At 33.6% G+C, this 13,248-nt stretch overlaps 1 long non-coding RNA gene across 1 annotated transcript in view; it reads left to right on the forward strand.

Annotated features, from left to right (window-relative positions):
• Nucleotides 1–522: 522 nt before the first annotated feature.
• LOC118766179 overlaps nucleotides 523–13,248 on the forward strand; it is a 43,163-nt gene continuing 30,437 nt past the window's right edge. Inside the window, exon 1 of the long non-coding RNA XR_005002098.1 lies at nucleotides 523–583. This is a non-coding gene — a long non-coding RNA (uncharacterized LOC118766179). The remainder of the gene's footprint in view (nucleotides 584–13,248) is intronic.

Here is a 13,248-nt window from a genome sequence, read left to right on the forward strand (position 1 = left end):
AGGCTGTAAACGCGCCTTTGTACATGCCGGACATATCTGCAGCCAAAACTTCAAGCGACTCTCAATATTAAGACATTTGTGATGTCTCACGTGTTACCATCTCAGTTTCGTTTAATTACTTATTTACTTACGCATTTTCTGTACGATTTTTGTATTTGTTTTCATTTTTTCCATTATCATATGGCAGTGTTCTAATTATCTCGACACCTGTTGTTTTTTTGGAAATTAATTCATAGTCATAATACTGCTCTGTAGAAGTATGACTAGAACTGTACACGCGCGCACGGACTCACAAAAGCATACACAGACGGTGTTAGGGATAAATAGAAAAGGTTTTTTTTGCACATTTTATGTATTTCAAGCGGAAAGAAAAGAAGTATATTGAATGTATCAAAAGCGTGTATTTTATTTGCATATAGGCACGCATACACACAGAAAATTATGAATGTGTGTATGTGTGTGTGTGTTTCTGTTTATTTTATTGTTTTATTTTCCTCGTTATCATTTCCTGTGCTGTTTACTATTTACATATGCTTTGCGGCTTGCGGTGCGTATTTACCAAGTCGGTATGATAGATATTCAAGTAAGTGAGATTATAACACAATGGTACTTACTGGCGCTTTCTTATTCAGGGATCAGTATCTACACGTTTTTATGTGTCGTTTATAGAAAACCTGACATCAGATTGTAACTTACTTAACAATGGGACCAATTCAACATTGTATCTCGTCGTATTATTTCCCCTGTCGCTCTAAAATTGTCAACTTCTTTGTCAATCTACGTCGCAAGAACATTTACCTTCCTCGGGTCTTCACACCTTAAAATCTCTACACTTGTAAAGCTTTTAAATAAGCATTTAAGCATCATTTGAACGCGTGCGTGTGTATACACTCATAAACTTATACATATATGTATAAGTATCTACCTTTCCATCTGTGACCAAACGTTTTTGCTTCATCAGTTTTTATCTATCTAAATATCTATATCTCTATCTATCACCGCCTCTCTCCCTATCGCTCTTTATACATTTGCTGATATATATATATATATATAATATATATATATATATATATATATATATAGATAGATAGATAGATAGATAGATAGATAGATAGATAGATAGATAGATAGATAGATAGATAGATAGATAGATTGATAAAGGGCAGGACCGGATTTAAACCATGGGGAGCACAGGGCAGTTCAATTTCGGTGGGCCCTTTATACACAAGAATACAAATCTTGGAAAATTACCAAATTCAAATTTCAAAACCCATATATTCCATATAATTACATTTGAAGAGTTAGCAGAGGAAGTTTAAATAAATGACTGAAAATATCGCTTTATATATACACTTTTCAAAATTCAAATTTCGTTTTTCACACATCCATTTATGCTGTTTGACTTCATTGTAAAATGTACAACGAATGATGGAAGGGGGAATAAGATATTTTTTTTCCTTTTAATGCGAGTTGCAAATGTTTCAGAACAGTAATTTTCTGTCATTTCATCGTATTCCACGTTCTGAAACATTTGTAACTCGCATCAAAAGGCAAAAACACATCTTAGTGGTTGTTGCTGTTCCAAAGGCATGATGAATATATATATATATATATGTAGGTCCCGGGTTGAGTCGGGGTTAACCACAGTAAATAAGGTACTCAATACATAGCAGAGTCAATTAATTTATTTTATAGAAGGAGCTTCTACAGGACTAGAACTGTTTCATTCAAATGAAATCTTCAGGAAGCTTCCTGAAGATTTCATTTGAATGAAACAGTTCTAGTCCTGTAGAAGCTCCTTCTATAAAATAAAAATATATATATATATATATATATATATGTGTGTGTGTGTGTGTGTGTGTAAGCACTTGCTTGTCTGTCTGAAAGGTCGAGTGACGATATGAACATTTGAAAGATATGGATTTTTAAAATTCTTCCTTTCGAACGGTTTCCCTTCATTGTTTTGCAATGTGTGTAAAAAGAGCAAACCGGAAATTCCTGACAAAAACAGGGAAATTCAAACAGACATTTTGAAATTCTGCGTTTCCAGTTTCCAATAGGTATAGGTGAGGCACAATGAGTAATATTTACTTCATATTTAACTTTGAATAAAATATAACTATACCAGCTAAGCAAAGACATTCTCAAAATGCAGTAAAATTTATAACATATTGAGAAAATTATCCCCGTTCTTTTTGAGCATTTATATACATATAGGCGCAGGAGTGGCTGTGTGGTAAGTAGCTTGCTTACCAGCCACATGGTTCCGGGTTCAGTCCCACTGCGTGGCACCTTGGGCAAGTGTCTTCTACTATAGCCTCGAATAATAAGTACTGGGCTTACAAAGAATAAGTCCCGGGGTCGATTTGCTCGATTAAAGGCGGTGCTCCAGCATGGCCGCAGTCAACTGACTGAAACAAGTAAAAGAGTATATATATTTTCAGGGTTTGTTTTGCAAATGTATGTCACTGGTCACTCCGAGTTCTTTCACAAGACTCATTGTTTTGTGCTTTGCTTTTCTAGATGTTTGCTAAGTTAAATGCTATGCATGAAATTCATTACACTTGCGTCACTTTGCATGCATATTATACTGACGAAAACTAAAACAAAAAGTACATATTCGTATGTATGGAGTACTATTTATACACTTTCTTCAACTAGATGCACACACAAGCCTACACACACGCACATGCAGATGGATGAATAACGTGTATCTATATAAATACACACACACACACACATATATATATATTTCGATACACACACACACATATATATATATAACGTATATATATATTATGCACTCATGCACAGACACACGCATACACACATATATACAAACACATATGCACTTCGACAAATATATAACTACATATACATATATGCATACATACATACAGTCATGCATATATATATATGTGTGTGTACATATATATGTATATATAATATGTATATATATATATATATCTACATATTTATCTATGTATCTATCCATCTCTCTCTCAATCTCTCTCTCACTATATATATATATATATATATATATATACATATATACATACCTATCTATCTATCTATCTATCTATCAATCTGACTATCTGTTTCCCTATCTATTTATATATATATATATATATATATATATATATATATATATATGTATATATATATGTTCGTGTGTATATGCGTGCGTAAGTGTGTAAGAGAGAGAGAGGAGGGGAAGAGAGAATTAGAGAAAGAGAGAGAGAGAGAGAGAGAGAGAGAGACCTTGCATTTGCAAGTTATGTGTGTACCTATATAGATATGTGTAAATATTTTTGTGTCAATACAAAAAAAGCACTATCTTTCGTTTTCATTGATAATCTCATCAGTTATTTTTATTATTATTATTATTATTATCATTAGTATTATTTTATTTATTTGTTTACTCTTTGCAAATATTTAGGTCATTCCGAATGAACTTTATACATTATATTTTGATGTTCATTGGTGATTGGCGTTTTAAGACAATAAAACATGGGGAAAATAACGGGTTTTATGGATTCGATGCCAAAATGAGATGACTAAATCACTGTGATAAGACGATAGTTTATGCTACCGACATGTACGTTCAATAATAAATATTGTCAAAATATCTTGGCTATGATATTATTATAAATGAATAAAAGTAAAAACGAAAAAAATTTGAAAACAGCTATAATTATATTATATACATAGTTACATATACAGATGTAAACAGACACAAAATAACACGTAAACAGATATATACACACACACACAAACAAGCGCGTGTGCCGTTGTGTTTTCGTTGTGTTGTGTCGTGCGTGTGTGCGTGTGTGTGTAAATTTATATACGCGTGCGTGTTTACATGTACATGGTGTATGACGCATTTATGTATATATATATATATGTGTGTGTGTGTGTGTTTGTATGTATACATGTATTTTTGTAAAAGTGAAGGATAGGAATAACATTTTTCATACAATGTATGTATATGGTATTCTTCTGAATTCTATTTTCTTTTTAAATGTTGCAACCAAAAAAGAAGAGAACCCAAATTGTTTGTTTTTTTACTTTCTAACAAACAAACAAATTTTCATGGATGATTTTTTTTGTACCTACAAAAGTAACAATTCTCATGTTAAATTATGAAGAATCATTGCATATATTTACTTTGTCCTTGGAGAATATATTGGTAGAATGCATGTTTGATTGATACTTACTTTCCTTGAAAATACTTACGTGATTGCAACATTCTTTGTAAACTAAACAAGTGAAACAATGATTACCGGAACAATTTAATTTCGATGAGAGAAAGGGTAAGGCGTCGAGCTGGCAGAATCGTTAGCACGCCGGGCGAAATGCTTAGCAGTATTTTGTCTGCCGCTGCGTTCTGAGTTCAAATTCCGCCGAGGTCGACTTTGCCTTTCATCCTTTCGGAGTCGATTAAATAAATACCAGTTACGCACTGGGGTCGATGTAATCGACGACTTAATCCGTCTGTCTGTCCTTGTTTTTCCTCTCTGTGTTTAGCCCTTTGTGGGTTGTAAAGAAATAGGTATATCGTCTGTCTTTATGTTCTGAGTTCAAATTCCGCCGAGATCTACTTTATCTTTCATCCTTTCGGGGTCGATTAAATAAGTACCACTTACGCACTGGGGTCGATGTAATCGACGACTTAATCCGTCTGTCTGTCCTTGTTTTTTCCTCTCTGTGTTTAGCCCTTTGTGGGTTGTAAAGAAATAGGTATATCGTCTGTCTTTATGTTCTGAGTTCAAATTCCGCCGAGATCTACTTTATCTTTCATCCTTTCGGGGTCGATTAAATAAGTACCACTTACGCACTGGGGTCGGTAAAATCGACTGAATTCGTTTTTCTGTCCTTATTTGTCCCCTCTGTGTGTAGCCCCTTGTAGGCACTAAAGAAATAAGAAATTCTAGGTTTCCGTATAGCTGACCCTATATAGCCTCAAGCTGCCTGCATTTGAAATAAATATTCTTAGTAGCCGAGAAATTATCCTCCTGAAATAAAATATTGTTTTTTTTTTTAATTCCTTAAATATGTCTATTTCTTTCTTCAGGATTTCATAAGCTGGGTGTTTTGATGTGAACATGTTCAACAATATTCCTTTTATAGACGTATTAATGCAGCAAAAGCACTAGTAAAGTTATAATTGTAATTGGACTTCTTCCTCTAGAAATAATGACAATAATTTCTCTAAGAAATTTGGTAGTTATACAGATGGTGATATCATAAATAATGTATCGAGCTTTTTATTACACAGGTGGTGATATCATAATGTACCTAGCTTTATATATGTTATCTGTCGCACTGGGGTCGGTAAAATCGACTGAATTCGTTTTTCTGTCCTTATTTGTCCCCTCTGTGTGTAGCCCCTTGTAGGCACTAAAGAAATAAGAAATTCTAGGTTTCCATATAGCTGACCCTATATAGCCTCAAGCTGCCTGCATTTGAAATAAATATTCTTAGTAGCCGAGAAATTATCCTCCTGAAGTAAAATATTGTTTTTTTTTTTAAATTCCTTAAATATGTCTATTTCTTTCTTCAGGATTTCATAAGCTGGGTGTTTTGATGTGAACATGTTCAACAATATTCCTTTTATAGACGTATTAATGCAGCAAAAGCACTAGTAAAGTTATAATTGTAATTGGACTTCTTTCTCTAGAAATAATGACAATAATTTCTCTAAGAAATTTGGTAGTTATACAGATGGTGATATCATAAATAATGTATCGAGCTTTTTATTACACAGGTGGTGATATCATAATGTACCTAGCTTTATATATGTTATCTGTCGGAATTTAGTATCGTTAGCTACTTCTTACTCTATTGTTATATTCCATAGATATTTAACTTAACATGCTGTAAATCCTCGAATATAATCCGCATTTTTTCCCCAAAATTTAAGAAGTCAAAATCTTTAGTGCGTACTATATACGAGGTTAAAAATGAAAAATATCTTCTAACCAATGTCCGAGTCTCTATTTGCTGTCCGACAATCTTTATTCAGACGCATTTTGTGATGTCGGGCGCGAAAATACCTTAAGCTAAGCCTGAAAGCAATGAAGTCATAAAAGAATCATCCATAACTTGCAGTAAGCAATATTTATTAAACGTTATTACTATTATTTCTTTATTTTCTACAAACAAAATGCACAAAAATACTACACGTTTGCATTATGTTATATATTCAATAATAATAAAGGAAGTGACCGTATACATTTTTACAAACCAAGGACGTTATATAGACCTGCTTGACTCAAGTTAGGGAAGGGGTGCGTATTATAGGTTATAGGTTTAGGTTTTTCACAGGTACAGTCCCCTAAAAATACCCTACGTATTATGCTCAAGGGTGAACTATACTCGAGGATTTACGGTAGCTATTCATGTATCTGAGTAACTTTGTTTGACCAGGTTATTTGTACGCAAACACATATACATACAAATATGCGTACTACATATATGTACATGTGTGTGTGTATAAATATAGTTATGTATATATGTGGGTGTGTGGTAAGTAGTTTACTTACCAACCACATGATTCCAGGTTGAGTCCCACTGCATGGCAACTTGGGCAAGTGACTTCTGCTATAGCCTCGGGCCGACCAAAGACTTGTGAGTGGATTCGCTAAACAGAAATTAAAAGAAGCTTATCGTATATACATATATATGTATGTGTGTTTTTTAAAGAATAAACATCATTTTTCTTTTTCCCTGATGAAGAGAGCGTTCTCTGGAAATGAGTCTTAAGATTCATCTGTAATTCGGACGAATGAGCCCCAGAACCGATCGTCAGTACACTCTATTTCTTCTAACATGTAACCCAAACTCTTTATGTCTATATCATATTAATTTTTTTAAACGTGTTATCTATATTCCACTATTATTTTTATCTATATTCTATTATTTGTATGTTTATATATCTATATAACCTATATGCCCATGTATACTTTTACTATTCGTATATTTTTATATCTCTAATATATCAATATGCGTTTCAGTTTGGTTAACCCTTATTTTAACTTAACTAAACCCATCGTAGATGTATGTGCTAATCGTAGTCTACCTGATTTGAACTTTTTCCATTCTATTCTATATATACATACATACATACATATACATATATATATATATATATATATATATATATATATAATATATATTACACACATATATATATGTATTACATATATATATATATATATATATATATATATATATAAATATATATATATATATATTATATTATATATATATGTATATATATAGGATATGTATATATTCAGGATAGCTAGATAGATAGATAATGAAAGAGAGAGAGAGAGAGAGAGAGAAAGAGAGAGAAAGAAAGAGAGAGAGAGAGAGAGAGAGAGAGAGAGAGAGAGAGAAATTCTCGCATACATTTAAATGCATGTACAAGAATCGACATTAAGATTATACGTCAGTAGATTTTGTCATGCATGTTTACTATATACCCACTGACACCCATATCTCCGAAGTGATCTGACACGCACACTTTATTCAGATAGTAAAAACAAAAATCACATACTAGAGTGCACCCACTGTGACTGAATTCTAAGTAATTGTAAATATGTTTTGAGTAATTGTAAATTATTCTCACCTGGCTCTCTTTTCCAAATGAACATGGGGTATTTGGAATACACTGATTTCGTTACCTTTTTCCTGACATGTTAGCTACATAGCTGCCTTTCCGCTATGTAGATAGTAAAAAGTCTAGGAATATAATTCGCTAGTGGATTTGTTTCTGCAAGTTAGTACATTTAGTATGGTTTACTAGTAAATAACTATAGAAGTATATAGATAATTTACACATATTTACCCAAGCAGTTTAAATATAACTCTCAGTTTAAACAGCAGATCTACCACTGAGGAACAGATAGGAAATCTCAGTTGAAATTCTACTTTATTCCGTCTTTTTTTATTATTTGTGTTACAACTTTGTTAAATGTCATTAACCTTCTGTTTTACGAGCTGTAGCCGAGTATACACACACTAAAAAAAAAAAATTTAATTTGTAAAAGCAACATTCGCTAGTATCACTCATTTACTAATCATTACATTTGCTAATAGTGTGTTAATTAACTAAATTATCTAGAGTGAGTCAGATGTAACTGTTTTCATTTAGAGTAGTTTTAAAACAGGCCATGTACGTATTTAAACAAGATAGCGGACTGTATGAAGGACCGGAGAACAGTTCGACCACTTGTTCCGTTACGTTTTAGTCAACTCTTCTAAACTGCCTACACTTTGAGCACTTTGGGGAAATATTGTTACTTGTAATTAGTTACCGAAAATGTTACAAATAATATTTTCCAATCTCATTCATTTGCACAACACTAATTTTGGTAGGGCATGTTAATCAACTAATGTACAAAGTTAGTATGAGAAACTAATAAGTAGTTATACTTGCTTTCATTTAATAAACATGTAACTTTTCTGTACGTATAGACCCTGTTGTTAAACAACTGTGGTCTTTCTACGGAATGGACCGAACTACAGGTCAACCAGTGTATATTCATTTAGCTTTTGCTAATTTATTAGATTGCGTCTGCACATTTTGTTCTCCTGGGAGCAATCATAATAAAGTTACCCATCACAAATACTATGAGTAATATCTAGTGATTAGTTTCTGTTGCAGATCTTTAGGTTTGCTAGCAACTAAAAATCAGAAGCAGCATTTGTGCGAATAGATTGTAAATAATTTTACATGCATACGTTTAGTAAACAAACATTAGCTTCGCTGTATAACTAGACAATATGGTGACACAACACACTACTCCCTCTCTCTTCCTCTACCAACCAATCCCCTTCTCTCTCTCTCTCTCTCTCTCTCTTTCTCTCTCTCTCTCTCTCTCTCCCTATATATATATATATATATATATATATATATATATATCTGCAGTACATCGGAAATATATCTTAACCAGACTAGGTACGTCTATCTTTTGTGCATCTGCCACTTGTCAAGATTGCCAAAATTTTCTCATTATAAGAATAAAGCGACACATACTTATGACATATTGTATGGTTATAAAGCGACTAGTTCATATGAAGATATCCTTATGTACATTTATACAGCAATGTGTTATCGAAAGTATTGTGTTAGTGTTATAGTGGATAAGTCGTAAACAAGATTTTATGCGTATTTAGCGTAGAAATGAGTGCACGCAGCAAATGAGTTTTATAGTAAATGTATTGCACATTTACCTATGCAATCAATATTCTTGTGTTGAAGAAAAGGAAGTCGACACTCTGATAAAAACGGTAAAAACGGGAGAATTCTACGCTAGCTTATATATTATGTGGTACATTCTGTGAAGATAGCCCTTAGTTTAACACGAAGTTTTATATGTACAGTTAATAAATATTTAAAATCTGTAAATTCCACCATCTATATATGTATGCATGTATGTACTTGCACACACGCACATATACACACATCTATCTGTCAATCTATCTATCTTTCTATCTCGGCCACGAGATGCATTTCAAACCACCACACTGCAAATCTCTGCCCACCCTTGATTTCATGGTGAGTGTGTTTGTCAAATTAGTTAATGTAGGTGAGTGGATTTCGTCTTCAATAGGAGTACTGAACTCTCCAAAATATAACACCTGAGATGGCCTGTTGTGTAACACGATAGAAGAGGCTAGCAAAGCCTAATTTACGTTCTGTAACAATGGTAGAAATAAGTGAAATGTGTTCTTGTTTCCTTGTTGATCTCCTGCTCTGAAGGGCGTTCTTCACATGTTTCAGCTCCGTAGAAAAGAACGTTCTCTACATATCATCTAAAAAAGCTGGCTTTGATGACTTCAAATTGCTAAATATTTTGAATCTTGTTATAGACATTCAAGACTCAACTCTGATATCAGGAAGTCTTCTTTACCGTCACAAATATGGAACACAACATATTTCAAGTTAATGCCCTAAATAAATTGTGTGCCATCATGGAAACAAACTAGTAAGTGTTTTCGTCCTCACTTGATGGTCATATAGTCGTGGCTTTTACTTTAAGAAACATACCAACTCTATCTGTGGTACACTCAAGAGGTGTTAATACGTATTCCGCAGCATACAGTATAGTCACGTTTGAAGAGATTCAAGTTTCTTTGATATCTTGTTGCTTTTGTTTGGAGGAGAAGCTTTTGTCCGGGATGGTATTATATTTTGTTTAACAATGTCCATTTGTGCTTTATATAAAGTTTATTGAGTATGGATTTGTCAATCCAATCTAAGGTGCCATATTTCAATAGGATATATACAATCGTCCTTCTGCTGATTTTTGTAGGTTTAGGACACCATCTGTGGTACTTATGATCTATCTTTTTGGAGCCATTTTGGTTCCATCCAAGGATGAGATCAATATGAGAAAAATTCCATTAAGGAGCATAGGATTCTAGACATTTCAATTTCAAGTGAGTGAGGGTGCGATTCCCCTGATGTTAATTTGTCATTGGAAGTGGGACAATGAAAAGCTTCGGAAACGCTGTTGGTTTTCTTTTGTTTAAATCTCTCGTTATACGTACTCGAGAAATTTGTGAATGATTCGATTTTTGCAGATAATGGATAGGATGTGATCATGGTCTGTATATATAAAACCTGTTGATATTCTAGAAATAATCTCTTTGTCTGCCTGAGTGTTTTTTTATGTCTATCTATATACCTACATATTCCTGTAGAATATACTGTAGTTCAGATTGACATGGCGCTTACCGTGACTTTTGCTGGCTTGCCAGTAGTGTCTTCTCTATTCCGCATTACAGAGGAATACATGTCTTAGAAGTACGCCCACTTGCAATGTTTGCTTTATTAAAACATTGAGACGGTGTGTTTCTATAAATACTTAATAAATTTTGTCTATACGAGATAAATTTTACCACTACATGACTGAAGAAATTTTAATTTTCTTTAATCTGTCGTAGGCGTCAGCTAGCTAGTGGAATGTAAAGTCACTTATCAAAAAGTAAGAACATATTATGAGCAATATTCGCAGATTCTGCTTATTTTTATATGAGTAATTTCACTGGCAGCGTATTACTTATCTAAAGCATTAAGATAGAGTCTTTGTGATGATAAATTTTAAATAAGTTTACAAGCAGACATATAATAAACGAAAATTTTCATTTTACTTGAGGCCTGTGCAAAACAGACCGGGGAACACACGACTAGACTAGTGTTTTTCCTTGTTATTTTTTAGTTTTGCTTTTGTTTTTCCTTTTATTTTTTCCGGCTTCTAAAAGAGTGTCAATTATCAATTAATTTCCGTTCTACAAAGATATAAATGAGGAAATGAGGTTAAGCTATTATCATATATGATATTAGTAACAAATCATTCACTGCGAATACCAATATATTCAATGGTAACAAGTTAATTAATTAAAGTACAGTGACAGTAAGTATATAATTAGATTGTAAGTTTACAGAAGAAAGTTTAATAAAAGATACACTGAATCCCAATTTTTATAAAGTTCTTCCGTTGTACAACAGGTATCAAGCTGCAGAAAGAAACGTCGAACAGATCAACTAGGATAACTTAATTTTTTCGTTTATGCCACCTTGTCAATATATTCTACGCCACATTAGTGATAAAATGAGACTCTTTTTACATACATAACAAAGGCTTTATTAATATTCCACCTCAGTATAATATGAAATCAGAACCTAAAGATGGACTAAATGCCGCTAAGCATTTTGTCCGACGTGCTAACGATTCTGCCAGCTCGCCGCCTTAAAGGTGCTAGTAATATTAATTTCAAATTTTGGCACAAGTTCAGCACCTTCCGGGAAAGGGATAAGTCGATTACATTGATCTCATTACTCATATGGTACTTATTTTATCGACCTCCAGAGGATGAAAGGTAAAGTCGACCTCGGCAGAATTTGAACTTTAAAACTGTGACAGACGAAATACCGCTAAGCATTTTACCCGGCGCGATAATGATTCAGCCTTAACGGTATTAATAATATTTAAGGCGGCGAGCTGGCAGAAACGTTAGCACGCCGGGCGAAATGCGTAGCCGTATTTCGTCTGTCGTTACGTTGTGAGTTCAAATTCCGCCGAGGTCGACTTTGCTTTTCATCCTTTCGGGGTCGATAAATTAAGTACCATTTACGCACTGGGGTCGATGTAATCGACTCAATACCTATGTCTGTCCCCTCTATGTTTAGCCCCTTGTGGGTAATAAAGAAATAGGTATTAATAATATTAACAACTAAATACACCAGATCACTTCCACATACTGTATTACAAATAGGACCGAAAGTCTAAACTATAAATACGTACAGCTTAACTTTAAAAATCCCAAGTTTTATTCCAATTGGATCCTCATTGAAATGTAACATTAAAATCTGAAGTGGATACATTTTTACCTAAACTGGAAGAATTGTACACGTTGTCTCTTTGGTTAACATACAACCGTCTATTGCGAATTTCTCTCTAAAAACATCTCTTCTACCTATAATTTTATATAAAAGATTATTATCTTTTCTTTGTAGGACTGCATTTCATTAACGCTGTACAATCCTTATTAAACCCCAAGATCGATAACTAGCATTTGTTAAAAAATATAAAGAAATTCTTCGTCTGGGCAAAAAATCCTTTATCTTTTTCAATAATTCTTCATCAATAATCTAGACTCTGCTCACAACTACAGACATACCTAAAGTGTTATCCAGTTGAATATTTGGGTCTACTTTGTTCCAAATATACGACAAAATAGATCACAAGGTGATGCATCACACATAACATGAACTGGGTATCGATGGAAGATTAAGAGAGTGGCAGCATCACTTTTTAAAAGATAGAAGCTAGACTCCCACAGTCAATAGTGCTCCTTCTGAGTAGACACCAACTCTAAGCGGAATATTTTAGGGAACTGTACTGAGACCACTGCTGATTGTTGTGGCTCTCTTAGTCATGCTTCAGACATACAGTCAGCCACTCTCACCAGTTACACTGTGATACAAAAGTGTCATACGCAGGCAAGGACTCTGATGAAAACTCAAGACTACAGAAATGACGGAAACCTCTAAAATGTAGCAGATCATAGCTGATATGTTTCAAGTACTCCGCTATCCGCCTACACATTTATTGCAATCAAAATACACAGGATCAGTGGATATTGCAATCCCAGAGACAGAGTTGGTGTGCAATCAGGGATTTCACATGAGTAATGATACAACATGTAGTGTACATATTACTAAGAGTTTAA

Source organism: Octopus sinensis, linkage group LG1 (assembly GCF_006345805.1).
Source record: "Octopus sinensis linkage group LG1, ASM634580v1, whole genome shotgun sequence".
NCBI lineage: Eukaryota > Metazoa > Mollusca > Cephalopoda > Octopoda > Octopodidae > Octopus > Octopus sinensis.